Below are 12767 nucleotides of genomic sequence, written 5' to 3' on the forward strand. Positions count from 1 at the left end.
ACCACCTGACCTTGCACGTGGCTGGGCAAAGCCCTGACTGCCTCAGCCTAGAGCTGGGTGTCATTCTTCCCAGCACTTTTGGTGATAAAAGGAGAGCTGGTCTTTCTGGAGGCCCTGCTTTATGGGGCTGGTTCCCACTGGAGAAGCTGCAGGTGCAGCAGAGGCCTCCAGGTCCTCCAAGTCAGTGGCCTTGTTTCCCGACAGTGCTCTTCTCCTTCTGCCAAAGCCCAGCTGCAGTCACCCAGGGTGATGGCCCTGCGGCACTTGTCAGGTACATGAGGATGACAGCCAAACGGTGCTACCCACAGCAGGACCAAGGGACAGCCCCGAACAGCCCTCCCTGGGTGTTGGGTTATTGCACGTCCTTGTGCCCACGGCTGCCTCTTCCTTCATGCCCAGATGCTGGATCTCTTTCCGCTGCCCTGTGCCTGGTGGCCACGCTCATCAGTGCCCGTCTTTCCAGCATGCTGCCTTGCCCAGGGTGGGGGCATGGCATGATAGGAGAGTGCTTGCAGCTGCCTGGGCACAGAAGCAGCTCCCGTGCAGCAGGGCTTTTCCCATCCATAAATGCCGAGGTCACAGAGATGTCCTAACCCCAAGCAGAACAAGCAACCGCTGCTTAACCTCTATCTATACATATCTGTTGCGATGCATGTAGGTATGAGTACTATGCCTGGCTGGTTCTCTGAAGCCTGATGTTTTCCAAGAGGCTTAAAATAATCTGTGTAGACAGAAGCCCCTGCAAAGAGGGCTTCTTAGCAAGGGGACTAAGAGCTGTGCACTGCCTGTGCTCGTGCGAGTTGCCCTTCTGGTTACCCCTGAAAGCAGTAGCCAGCAGTGAGCTCACGGGCACTAAATGCTCATATATGAGAATCACATAAAGACTTGAGCATCCCTTTTGCTCTACTGTGGAGACTTCACCCAGCTTTCGAAAATATCTATATCATGCATTTCTATGTAGCAACAACATATTTGGGTGCTAAAAAGTCACATTTTTGTTTCCTTATGAACAAGTTCTCTGATACTACAGAGAGGGGATAGTCATTCAGGAAAAGCCATTTAGCACCAGTCACTTATTTAACACTAAGCTTTTTTTTGTAAAGAATAAGGGGATAGTAATATATTAATAACAAAGTTGTTGTTGAAACAAACTTCAGCTCATTTCAAATGAACTTTCCTGCACCCTGGGAACACTCTGCTTACAGAGTTACCTGCAAAAGCAGCTTTCCCCAGATACAAAGCTTTAAAGCGGTGCATGAATCTTACAAGGCCAGTAGTGGTCAGGCTTTCTCACCAATAGGAATAGGTAAGTAAGAAAGAAATTGAGAAGCCAGTGATTTTTTAGCCACGTCAAACAGGCTGACAGCTTCAAACTTTAAAGCCATTATCACAGAGTGTAGCCACAGTAATGTGGCACAAACACTCTTTGCTTTTCAAGGGATCCTTATCAGATCGCTTGACACAATCTCAGCAGTCTGTGTGATATGGCAGTTTCCCTGTCACCATATGTATTTTATGCGCTGCCTTGGTTTTGCTTATTTTTCATACAGAATAAATTATTTAAATTATTTCCAAGATAAAGCAATTTGTTTCCAAGGGGTTTTTAATGTTCTCTTGAGAATTGTTTCTTTGTTCATGCTATGGATAGCATAGAAATTGCTCAGCCACCATGGCTCTCAGCTTAGGGTTTTGTTGATTTACAGAAAAGAAATTGCTTTCATTTAGGCTTTGCAATCAACCTTTGTAAGGGCAAAGACTACTTAATCAGAACTTCTATAGAACCTTTTTTTTTAGATGGTATGCCTGTATAAGTGTAGAGTTTGATATGTGTTTCAATTTGGCGCTGAAATGCAACCATAGATCTTTTACAGAGAGGAAAAAAAGTGGAGAAAATGGATTTGTGTGTTAATGAACTGTGCCTAAATAGATTTAATTGATCACTTCAACAATTTCTTAAAGTCCTTGTATCTTTGTAAAAAAAAAAAGTTAAAAATGGGGATAAAAACCACATTTGTGCAATGAAAACCAAATGTAACTGAATAATAAATATCTGTTTAGAGTTTTACTTTTTTGATACATGCAGGATTGTTGGTTTTTTAAAATTATAATTACATTTTTGAAGTTACTAAGAATTAAGCTGAACAAGATGGTTGAGGACCTGTGCAAGCTCAGGAAGAACTATAATCCCTTCTTTCCTTTCCTTTTGTGAAGCTGTGGCCTTATGTTAGTCAGCACCAGGTCCTACACAGCGTTATGCGTGCAGGCCTGTCTTCTCTGAATCTTTTCCATCTGCCTCTGGTCCTAGGAGGGGGTGGCCATTTCAAGCCTTTTGCCTGCTGAGTTACCTCTTTGCAGAGACCCTCCAGCCAGCAGGAGACAATGGGTGATCACAGTCGAGGACCCCGTGGGGCTCCTTGGTGTGTCCCAAGCAGTTGTGGACCAGACAAGAGCAGCTACGGCTCCAGGTGTGAGCAGTTTGGGATCATCGTGGGTTCCCCCATCCCTTGAGGTGGCTTTCAGACATACCTGGCCTGCCCTGGAACACATCTTCCCACATGGTCCTGTCTTCGGGAGAGTGTTTCAGAGCATGAATCTCTGTTGCTGTGCCAAGGAAGCTGGTGGTGATGTGCAGGCACAGCCAGAGGGTTTGTTAAAAGGAGAATTCATTTATTGGGAATTTTGCACAGGTCAATGATCATGGACCCTCTCAAGGAGGGTAACTGATTGCTACTCAGGCTAAGAAGGCATCTCTGTTGAGAAGGCTCTCTGACTCAGTGTCCTCCATGTTCTGAACATGGTGCAGGAGCAGGTTGCCTCTGCAAACAGAGGCAGAGCCATGGTTTCCTGTGTCAGGGCTAGCTGTTTACTCCTGGAGAAGAGTCTGTCCCTGAGCTCCAGCAGAGCCTTCTTTAAAGTGCCAACAGAGCCCTCCAGAGCATCTACCCTTGCAAGAACTTTTCCAACAATGTCCTCAGCCACCCATTTGATGTTTGCATTAGCAGTGCCTTTGGCATCCATGGCTTTCTGAAACATGCCTTCTCCAGGGACACTGGGTCTGAAAATGACCAAAGTTTCCTGGCCAAATGGCGGTAGTTTCGTTTGACACCTTGTCTGGATGTRAGTTTGAAATCAGATGGGCTGAAAGGAGACGTCTCTGTTTCAGTGGTCTTGGAGGGAAAGTCAGGCTGGACTCCAGTGCTCAGATCTTCCTGATGTCAGAGGAGATGGTCTGTGGTGGGAAATTATGAAGTTCATGTGCTTTCTCTTTTATAAATATCTTTGTGCTGAAACTTGCTGGTGGGTTTCTGGGTTGGGGCTGTGCAGCCACACTCGCCCTGAAGGTGGCTGCTGCCCTGCTTTGGGTGCAACCAGCAGCATATGGCCAATTCTCATGCGCATGCGCCTCGGGTTGTCACTGCTCGCCACCTATACCCATGTTGGAGATCATCTGCAGACCAAGGGCTTTGCTGGGCAGCTCTCTGCGATTTCCCTGGTGTGCACACTGTGACAGAGTCCTGAGATTTCCTCTGCAAAATCCAAAGCCTATTTTGGAAATCAGACTGGAGTACCCCACCTACCTAATTCCTCAGAACTAATGAATGTAAAATGAAAAGCGGGCACAATATTTTGGGATGTGGAAAGAAAACCCAGTTCCCCATATCAATTCAGAGCCTGCAGTGCCCAGGAAGAAAGACTGCAGCCCAGGACAGTGGCTGCGGGAAGGTAGGGCAGCAGGAGGCTGGACATCACAGTGGGTTTGGAGACCCAGGTCCACACCTCAAAAGCCTGAGAAGCCCCTGGGGAGCCAAGCAGGGAGCAGCTGTGGGCAGGCAGCACTCTTCACAGCTGCCTCCCGTGGGTAATAAGGGGTGGCTTGGGGGGTAAGGGATTGTCTCCTCCTTGGCAAAGAGGTTAGGAGACACATTTTGGCACTGCTTTAAGGGTGCTTGTGCATGTATCTCCTCTGGAAACTCCCCTGGTGCCAGGCAATGGAAGGGACTGGTCACAACTCTGCTTTGTGTTTTTTTTGCCAAGCACAAAACCATTTCTGATTGAAAAGCACACTATGACCTTACTGAAGAAAACCAGTCCTTGTTCCCCTGCGTGTTTTTTCGGTAGCCCCACAGGACTGTCTCACATGTATTTGCAGCTCCTGCAAAGTGTGGAGGGTCTTTCCTGCCTCTTCCCAGTCCTCCCTGAGCCCTGGAAGCAGATGATCCCTCAAGACACCCCCCCCCCCCCTTTTTCAGAAGAGGAAGAGGCCTGGAGCACAGGGTGAAGGTGTGATGTGTTGTGGTGTTAAACCCAGGAGACAAATAATCCTCCAGGGCTGTGTTTTCCTCTCTCTGTGGCCTGGGGGCACCTAACCCTGGGTCAGGAAGGTGCCGAGGCTGTTCCTCTTCCTCCCGCAGGGACCAGCCATGGCTGTCTTTTCCATCTTGACTTTTCCCTGAACAGTGAACCCCTCTGTGACCTGGGATGTGGCCTGAAGCAGTGCCTGCTGACTGCCCTCCCTGGCTGCAGCACTAGGTTCCTTAGGAGACAAGAAGTACAAGCTGATTGGGGACTAATGACATGTCACTAATAAATCAATAGACCACTTTGATTCTGACTGTTTTTAAACCATGGGCATTAAGCAGTGGTCTCCTGTGACACTGGAGCCATCAGAAATAGTAACCAGGTTTGGGGACACTAGTTCACTTAGCATCGTTTTATGGAGCAGCGTTAGAGGCTGTGGTTATCCTAGGGACAACATTGCCTTGACCTGTAACCATGTTTGCGCAGTTTGGCTTGCCTTAGGGCACACTCTACCCTGTCATCATGTAGTGCTACCGCTGGTAATGAAGGCCCTGGGATACTTGGGTTTGGGACCAGCCACATGTGTTTCTAGCATCCTCATGCCATAAACACTCAGGGACCAGATGTGATRTCTCCACGCACTGGTGAGATCTCTCATTTCACTGTGGTTGCCTCTCAGATGTGTATAGCCCAAGGCTGCTTATTAAATGCTTGGTCTTCTGTCCAGGGATGTGGAGTTACTGATAAGGGAAGAGAGGAGGAAGCTCAAGATCAAAACAAGTGAATAAATCAGCTGGGAATAGTTTAGAGCATAGCTTTTTGACCACTCATTGCTCTGGCAAAATACCCTAAGCGTGGAAATAAGTCACAGATGCATGCCATTTAGCAGGAATCATCTCTCAGCCTCCCTGGGAGGGAATGTGCTGCAAATTTACATCATCTACCCCTTTTGGCAACTCCAAGGTCAATGGTGAGATTAGGGGAAAAGAGATTTGACCTTGTCCAAAGCTGAGCCAAATATGCTTCTTGAGTCTCGAATGGATGAATAAAGAGAGCAAGGGTTCTCTCTTGAAGAAGCAAAAAGCCTTTTTTATGTAACCCCATTAGCAGCATTAGGACTGCTGAGCATCTCACATGGCAAAGGAGTTCCTCCCCTCCAGATATTGATGGGGTTCAAAAATACACTGTGATCCATTGGGATGAATATGTAACTTCTGGGTTGTTACTTTTTTTTCCATGTAATCTTTCAAAAAACTACCTGATCTACAGTCATATGGTAAAGAATTTGGTCTTCATCTCTCTCTGGGTCTGGCCTGCCAGACATAGGTTTTCTCCTTTAGAGGGGATGTTGGTATGTGCGATACCTGTGCCCAGAGTGCATGGTTACTCCTGCTATGGTGCTATCGCATGAATAGAAAGCCTGCTTCATGTTGTCACTTGGTTTTAAATAGTCTTATGAACAGCCAAGGCTCCCCATCTGGTGCACATGCCTGCAGGCTGAGCTGCTGTCCTCCTCTATCCTGGTCTAGCACTTCACAGACTTTCTGAGTTTGGCTTGTGCTGGATGTAATAACGGTATGTAGAAATAATGACTAAATCTAAACGGGACTTGTCAAAAGAAGTGACTGTGTTTCAAAAGAGGCAATTAACTCCAGGATTCAGTCAAGGTATAGTTGTCTACTTATGGCCTTTGGAAATGTGTGTATGGAGAACCAATAGCTTTTCATTAGCTCCATCACCCCTTCATTTGGTCTATTCATTTATCTTCCACCTTGCACCTAACATTATCCAGACCTCTGTAACTTCTTAGAACTGAGGAGCGGGACACATTAATGCATCTTTTAGAGTAAAAGCCCACAGGCAAAGGAAATGACAGGAATGTCTCTGAACTTAACTCCATGCAGTGAGGGGAGGAAGATTCTGAAGTTCCTGATCACAAGGTTGGTTAAAACAAACACTATTCTTCGATCTGTTTACACCAAAAACCTGCAAAAGAAGTAGAGCCCAAACCTGCTTTGGGTAAAATACCTGGGGCTGACACCCAGTTTTACTGATGTGTCTTTTGGAATTTGCTTTACAATGGACTCTGAGAGGATCAACGGTGAGTTTAGGGTCAACAGCTATTGCCTTCAACTTTTCATTTATGTTTTTATGACAACTTTCTGCATGGTTTACCAAGCTGGTAATGTTGTAATCTGCCTAAGACCAAATAGATAAAACTGTTTATTAAAACATGGCATTTATTTTTATAAATACACACTATTGATGTCATCGTGCCAAGGTCTTCCTTTTCTAGGCAGCAGTTTTCTAGGAAGGAAGCATGTGATTCCCTGGAAGCACATGTCTTTTGTCACTTCTTCATAAAGAAGTGGGAAGGTTTTGCACAGGGTCCACACTGACAGCTCCTCCAGAAGTGTAGCTACAGAAGGTCCCAGCGCTCTTTGAGAGCAAGTGCATAGCCCTCTGCTAAGCTTGTGCCAGTGCCACTGGGTGTGTATTGCTGTGCAAAGCAGTGCTCAGTGCAAGTAAAGTTTGTCTCTATGTGTTGAAGAAGTCCCGCAAGTGATGTGCATCAATGTACAAAATTCTTCAGTGCATAATGCCAACCTCAGTCCCTTTGCAGAACTGGTCCTAAATTCTTATCACCATACCCTGCTCAGCCTCGACTGTCAAAAGAGCAATGGAGAGCACAACTCAGGCAGCGGAGGTGTCTGCCTGCTAGAAGAGCATACACTTACTGTCTCTGACATCAACATACAGTATTCCCAAATGCTGACATTTGTGTTGCTCCTTCCCAGCCCAGTCTTTGCCACATGTGCCATCAGCTCCCCCAGCAGTAGCACTAAGTAGCTTACATGACTGACACTTCATGTTGCTTCTTTCCCAGTCGTAATCTGTAAGTTTTGTTTGATTTGGAATTTCTCTCACAACAGCAACTCCTTTTGTGCAGGCTGCGAGCCATCTCAATATCTGACATGATGTGTTTGAGGAGTCCTTCTCCATACCATTACGAAAGTATCTTTACCTTCTTTCTACCTTATTGTAGTTCTATGTTTGGAGTTTGCATGTTTAATTGCTCCCTGAAAATTAGTTAGAACACAATGTGCTCCTTTGTCTTGGTCCACCTGGTCCTCCGAAGCCCCCAAAGGTCACTGTTTATGTTTTTTAGTCCAATTGTGGGCTACCTGAGTTTTGTCTCCTTCTTCTGGGCCGAGTGCCCCTYGCCCTCGGAAAGTGTGCTTTGGTTAATTCAGAAGAACTTCTCAGCAAATCCCTCAGGAGCATATCATGTTATTTGCTTTCATCTGCTTGGATCTGATCTGCTTCTTAGACTGTGGGTCATCGTCTTTGGACTATCAGTTGTTTGTTTGCCCTTTCAACTGGCTGTCCGTGTTAATATACGTAGGTTTCAATTTCTGTGCATCTCCACACCAACTGTCCTCCTGTGAATATCCTTTCCTACATCACCTTTCAGAGCAGGATTTAGCTCTGAAATTACAAGCTCATCCATCCTCACGTGTAACCTCTGGCTTCAGTTTCATCCATAGCATGACAGTGGGGGCTGCAGTGACTGAAAAGCAGTTGTCTGGATCCCTGAGGAAGCATTCAGGCCTGGCAGAAACTGTCCTAACCCCTGCACAATTTCAGCTCTGACATGGGTCCCAATAAGTCGCATGTGATGCCTGTTGAGTTAGGATGCTGGAGACAGCAGTTTCTCAGTGGGGATGTCTCAGAGGCTCAGCTCTGAAGAGCAGTTTAGGTGAAGAATTAAGGTTGAGCTAAGTCTGGTGTACTTTGGATTCTCTAACATGCGCAGAAGGCACTCGCCTGCCTTTCTGCCCTGGAGGCAGTTCAGAGGCAGAGGCTCTGTACAGTGACTGTGCCCTGAATACAGGACACGACATCTTCAGAGCTTCCCCTCCTTCAGGTAAACAAGAGCTTGGTTCTCGTTCTTTAGGACTCTACAGTGCTGCTGTTAATAAATGTAAGCACTTGCAAATTGGCTCAGTGTTAATTTTGGGCTGTTAAATGAGAACTGTCAAGGAGCATATATCACAGAATCACAGAATCACAGAATCGCTGAGGTTGGAAGAGACCTCTGGAGATCATCTAGTCCAACACCCCTGCTCAAGCAGGGTCACCTAAAGCACACTGCACAGGATTGCATCCAGGTGTGTTTTGAATATCTCCAGAGAAGGAGACTCCACCACCTCTCTGGGCAACCTGTTCCAGTGCTCTGTCACCCTCACAGTGAAAAAGTTTTTCCTCATGTTCAGATGGAAGTGTCTGTGTTTCAGTTTGTGCCCGTTGCCTCGCGTCCTGTTGCTCGGCACCACTGAAAAGAGTCTGGTCCCATCCTCTCGACATCCTCCCTTCAGATACTTGTGCATGTTGATAATATCCCAACCCAGAACTTTCTCCAGATGCTCAACAGCTTTTTCCTGATGTAGGAGACAATCCCATATGTCACGTCCACCCAGCTACATGGTGTCTGCCTTGATTTCCAAGCTGGGATATTTTGCTGTCTGCGAATTCCATCAGAGTGAGAGCTAATAACCTGGCTGGGACTACACATCAGACCATCGGACATTGGCCCATTCCTCCTGCTGGGAAACAGAAAATGTTCACTGAGAGAGAAGACTCTTCAAAACTCAAGGAAGCTATTCACATCCTTGACTCTTTGCTATCCTCTTTCTTCATCTTTGTTTCACGTCCTTGGCTGCATGAGAACCTTTGCCAGCAGAACAACAGAGCACACAGTCATGTTTTTTACATCAACACCAGAGTGTCAAAAGTGCTACCGGAGGTTTGCGCCAGCATGAATGAGATCTATTAGCTCTGTTAGGAGGTGACATCTTGCCTGGATATGCTGTGCTCAAGAGGTTTTGCTACTACAGCTGTGCCTGTGTGCACCTTTCCTAGTGGTCAGGAGGTCATAGGCCTGACTAGGGCATGAGCATGGTCATAGCCTGTTCCCCAGTGTGACATGCAAGGCTTCTGGCAAGCTCCAAAGCAGGAAACGGTAACAGAGAGAGGGGTTTTAGTACAGACATTAAGCCAGCAGTACCTTGCTCCTCTCTCAGTGGATACTATAGCATGTGGCCTGGAGGCAGCCGTACACCAGCCAGCTGCCACGCTCAACCTCTTCTTAGCACAACAGCAAGAGAGAGGGAATGAAGGAAAAGTTTAGACTGGTCAGAACACGGACAGTCAGCAAGCAGGAAACAGCTGTATCTCAAAGTACTCACCAGATCTCCTTTGCCCTGGTCTGCCACCTTGCATGACTTGGACAAGTTGGTCAGTTGACTCTGGCCACAGTCTACAAATCTACGAATTACCAAGCAACAGTTACCCTGCCTGGCTTATTTAGCCTGTAATTTCTTTAGAGTAAGGACATTTTCACATATGCCTCATAAAGAGCATCAGGGACATTCTTCACAATACTGGAAAGACACTAATACCAATAATAATGTCAGACCCTTCTCCTTGTCATCAAAATTCCCTTTGTCAGTAGCCTGACAAAAAAGATGTACCATCTGAAGGCTTGAACTTTTCAGAACTCCGCAGTGCATCTCACATTTTAGAATAGTTTTCTAAAAGGAAGACGCAATTATCCTCGGTACAGAAGCAATCATCAAAATGCCTCTACAGAAAGGAGAATAACAATATTTAGTTATGGTTGCTGCAGAGTTATCCCCCCCAGTCTACCATTTAAAGCAACTGTTCCTTCTCTCTCTCTCTTAGCATCAGGGACAGAGGCAAGCTATTCAAAAATTAAATGGGAAAAACAGTGTTGCACACATGCCTGCTTTGCAAAGTTGCAGGAAAGACCAACTATAAACAACTCTCCTGGCTATAGACTATGGGACGCAACACAGTCTGTCCCTTAGTCCTGTAGCTGTAACCAAGACGGGTTTGGGAAAGAATCTGTTCTTCACATCATGATAGTTATGTGGGTGCTTTGAGCAGAGGGTTGGACTGGGTCATCTCTAGAGGTCCCTGCCAGCCAACAGGGTGCTGTGACTGTATGGCCAGAGAAATGTGTGACTTCTGCTATTTTTCTCTCAGGCCCTGTGTTCCTTCCTGTGGCCTGCGTTAACCACTAGGATGTCCCACCAGTTGTCAACAGGTTGTTCTCCAGCAGGACCTGTAATTTCTCCACAGAGCCACACTCCAGCACCATGATGCTGAACTCAGTGCAAGTTGCTCAGTGTCAGCACGGAGCCATTTGCACTAGCTGGTTTTTTTTTCCCAGCCCCCCTAAGAAAGGAAGCCCTGTAGGTTCCCGTTGTCTACATTTATTGGCAATCCAAGATTGCCCAACAGAAATACTCTACCAAAGTAGAGTATCTCTCTCTCAAAGAGAGAGAGCTGTACTGCTGGGAGGTGTCAATGCGGAGTTTCCTTAGGAAGGCATCAGGGCGGAAAGAAGGGAGCCAGAGTGCCAATTGCCATGTACATATGATGGTGCATCTGCTCATTTCACCTGAGCAAAAGGAAGCACAGAAGAATTAACCCCTTTCCTTTCTATCTCCATACCAAAAGTAACACGATCCAGAGTTTGATTTAACATACATGGCAGCTAATTCAGCCTGGAAACTACTTCACCAGGATCATCTGGTCGCTGCCAGTCCAAGAACTAGGGACAGGGGAGATTTGCAGCACCTCTCTCTGCTTGCACAGAGACAGCAGGGACTGGGTCAGTGCACTCAGGAGAGACTCGCTGCCCCAACTCGGCGGGGGGAAGACCTCAGCCCCAGCCACACAGTCCAGCTGGCATTGCTTAAAGGGGTCAGAAAGGTGCAAGACACACACAAATGCATGCACGCACGCACACCTACACAGGGGAAGGCAGGAGGGAGACACCAGCGCAGATCATGCAATGGTAAAATATCCCTGAGAGCTACAGGCTGCAGTTTTGTCCTGGCCGCGCTGTTCAAAGAAAGAGAAGTAGGTGAACACAAAAGAGGGGCAAAAGAGTAAAAAAGATGAAAACAGTGCATGCAATGAAACATATTCAAGCCTTTCCCTTGCCTTGCTTTTGCTTGGATGGTAAATAAAGTGGCGCAGGAGGTGGGGACCACCTCGGGGAGCCCCCCTGTGCATGCAGCCTCCTGGGGGGAGCCGGCAGCGGTGGGGGGAGCACGGAGGCAGTGCCAGGGAGCAGAGCCAGGGCACACCTCCCCATGCCGGGCAGCGGCTCCGGAGGCAGCCACGCGCAGGCAGCGGGAGCGCTGCAGCCGGGCCGGCGGCGGCGGCGGGATGAGGAGAGCATCTCCCGGTGCCACGGCTGCCCTCCCTCACCGCAGGCAGGCAGCTGCGCGCGGGGACCCCCGGCTTTTGCGGCTGCACTGGGAAAGGCTTGGGGTGCCTGGGCATGTGAGTCCTCAGCAAAGTAGCCAGCCCCCTCAATGCTTGGGGTTACTCACCCTGCACCGAGCTGATTTTGCTCCTGGGGACTGGAGAAACGCACAAGCAAATGCACTTCTCTCACCCGGTGGGAAGCTGGCTGGATGCCTTATTACTGTAATTGCCAAATCCATCAGTCACCGCGTGCTGCCTCCAAGACTTCGTCCTGCTTCAGCCTCTGCTCCGGAGGGGCAGCCAGCCTGCTCTGACGATGCTTGCAGGGAAGTGTTTGGGATTTGTTTATTCTGGACTGTGGCTCTGGGCACCCTTGTTCCTGTCTTTCTTTAAAGGTAAGCTCCGCTCGGCTGTCCATTCTTTTGTTTTCTTTTCCTTTTTTCCAAACCCCAGTCATACCCCCATCCCCTGCTCTGTTTTTAGGACTTACCTCTGCGTGCAGTCTAAACCTTGTCTGAATCCAGTCCTGGTCCCACTGAAGTTAAGGGGAGTTTTGTAACCAGTTTGACTAAGTCTTTGGATTTTATGCTACTGAGCACCTTCTCTTCTTAAGAAGGGAAGAGACGTATTTTTTTTAAATGAAAACAGCTATTTTCACTTTCAGAAATGTATTGAAATGGTTGAAACGCATTGAATGATTTTCAAGAGGAAAATGTTCTTGATCTCCTTTAGAGATTTACCTTATTAGTGCTTTTTTGGGAATAASAAACTGTAACTGCTGGCTGGACAGGCTGGCTATTAGAGCCTTWTAGGYGWGAGGCTGAAATGGTGTTTTTCTGCTAAGAAAATATGACCAGMAGAAAAATTCTTAACTGTTTATTTTCTGTGCATCATTCTGTAAGACTTAAACATGCAAARTGATGTAAATTATTGTAGTCTTGTAGTCTAAGTTGTCAGTGTGACCAACTGTACATCCCGAAGTTCCAGTGTGTTACAAACAAAAGCAGGGACTGTGTTATCCTTCCGAAACATGGAGGCTTGTAAAGCTAATAAAGGATTTTTAAATGAGAAGCTGAAATTGCAACAATCCTGAATGATATTCAGGATCCTACACAAAGTGTGCTTTTATTACTCCCTAAAAAGGTCAGCTTTTTATGTGAAAC

The sequence above is a fragment of the Apteryx rowi genome, unplaced genomic scaffold (genome assembly GCF_003343035.1).
Source record: "Apteryx rowi isolate R43461 unplaced genomic scaffold, aptRow1 scaffold_661, whole genome shotgun sequence".
In the NCBI taxonomy this organism is placed as follows: domain Eukaryota; kingdom Metazoa; phylum Chordata; class Aves; order Apterygiformes; family Apterygidae; genus Apteryx; species Apteryx rowi.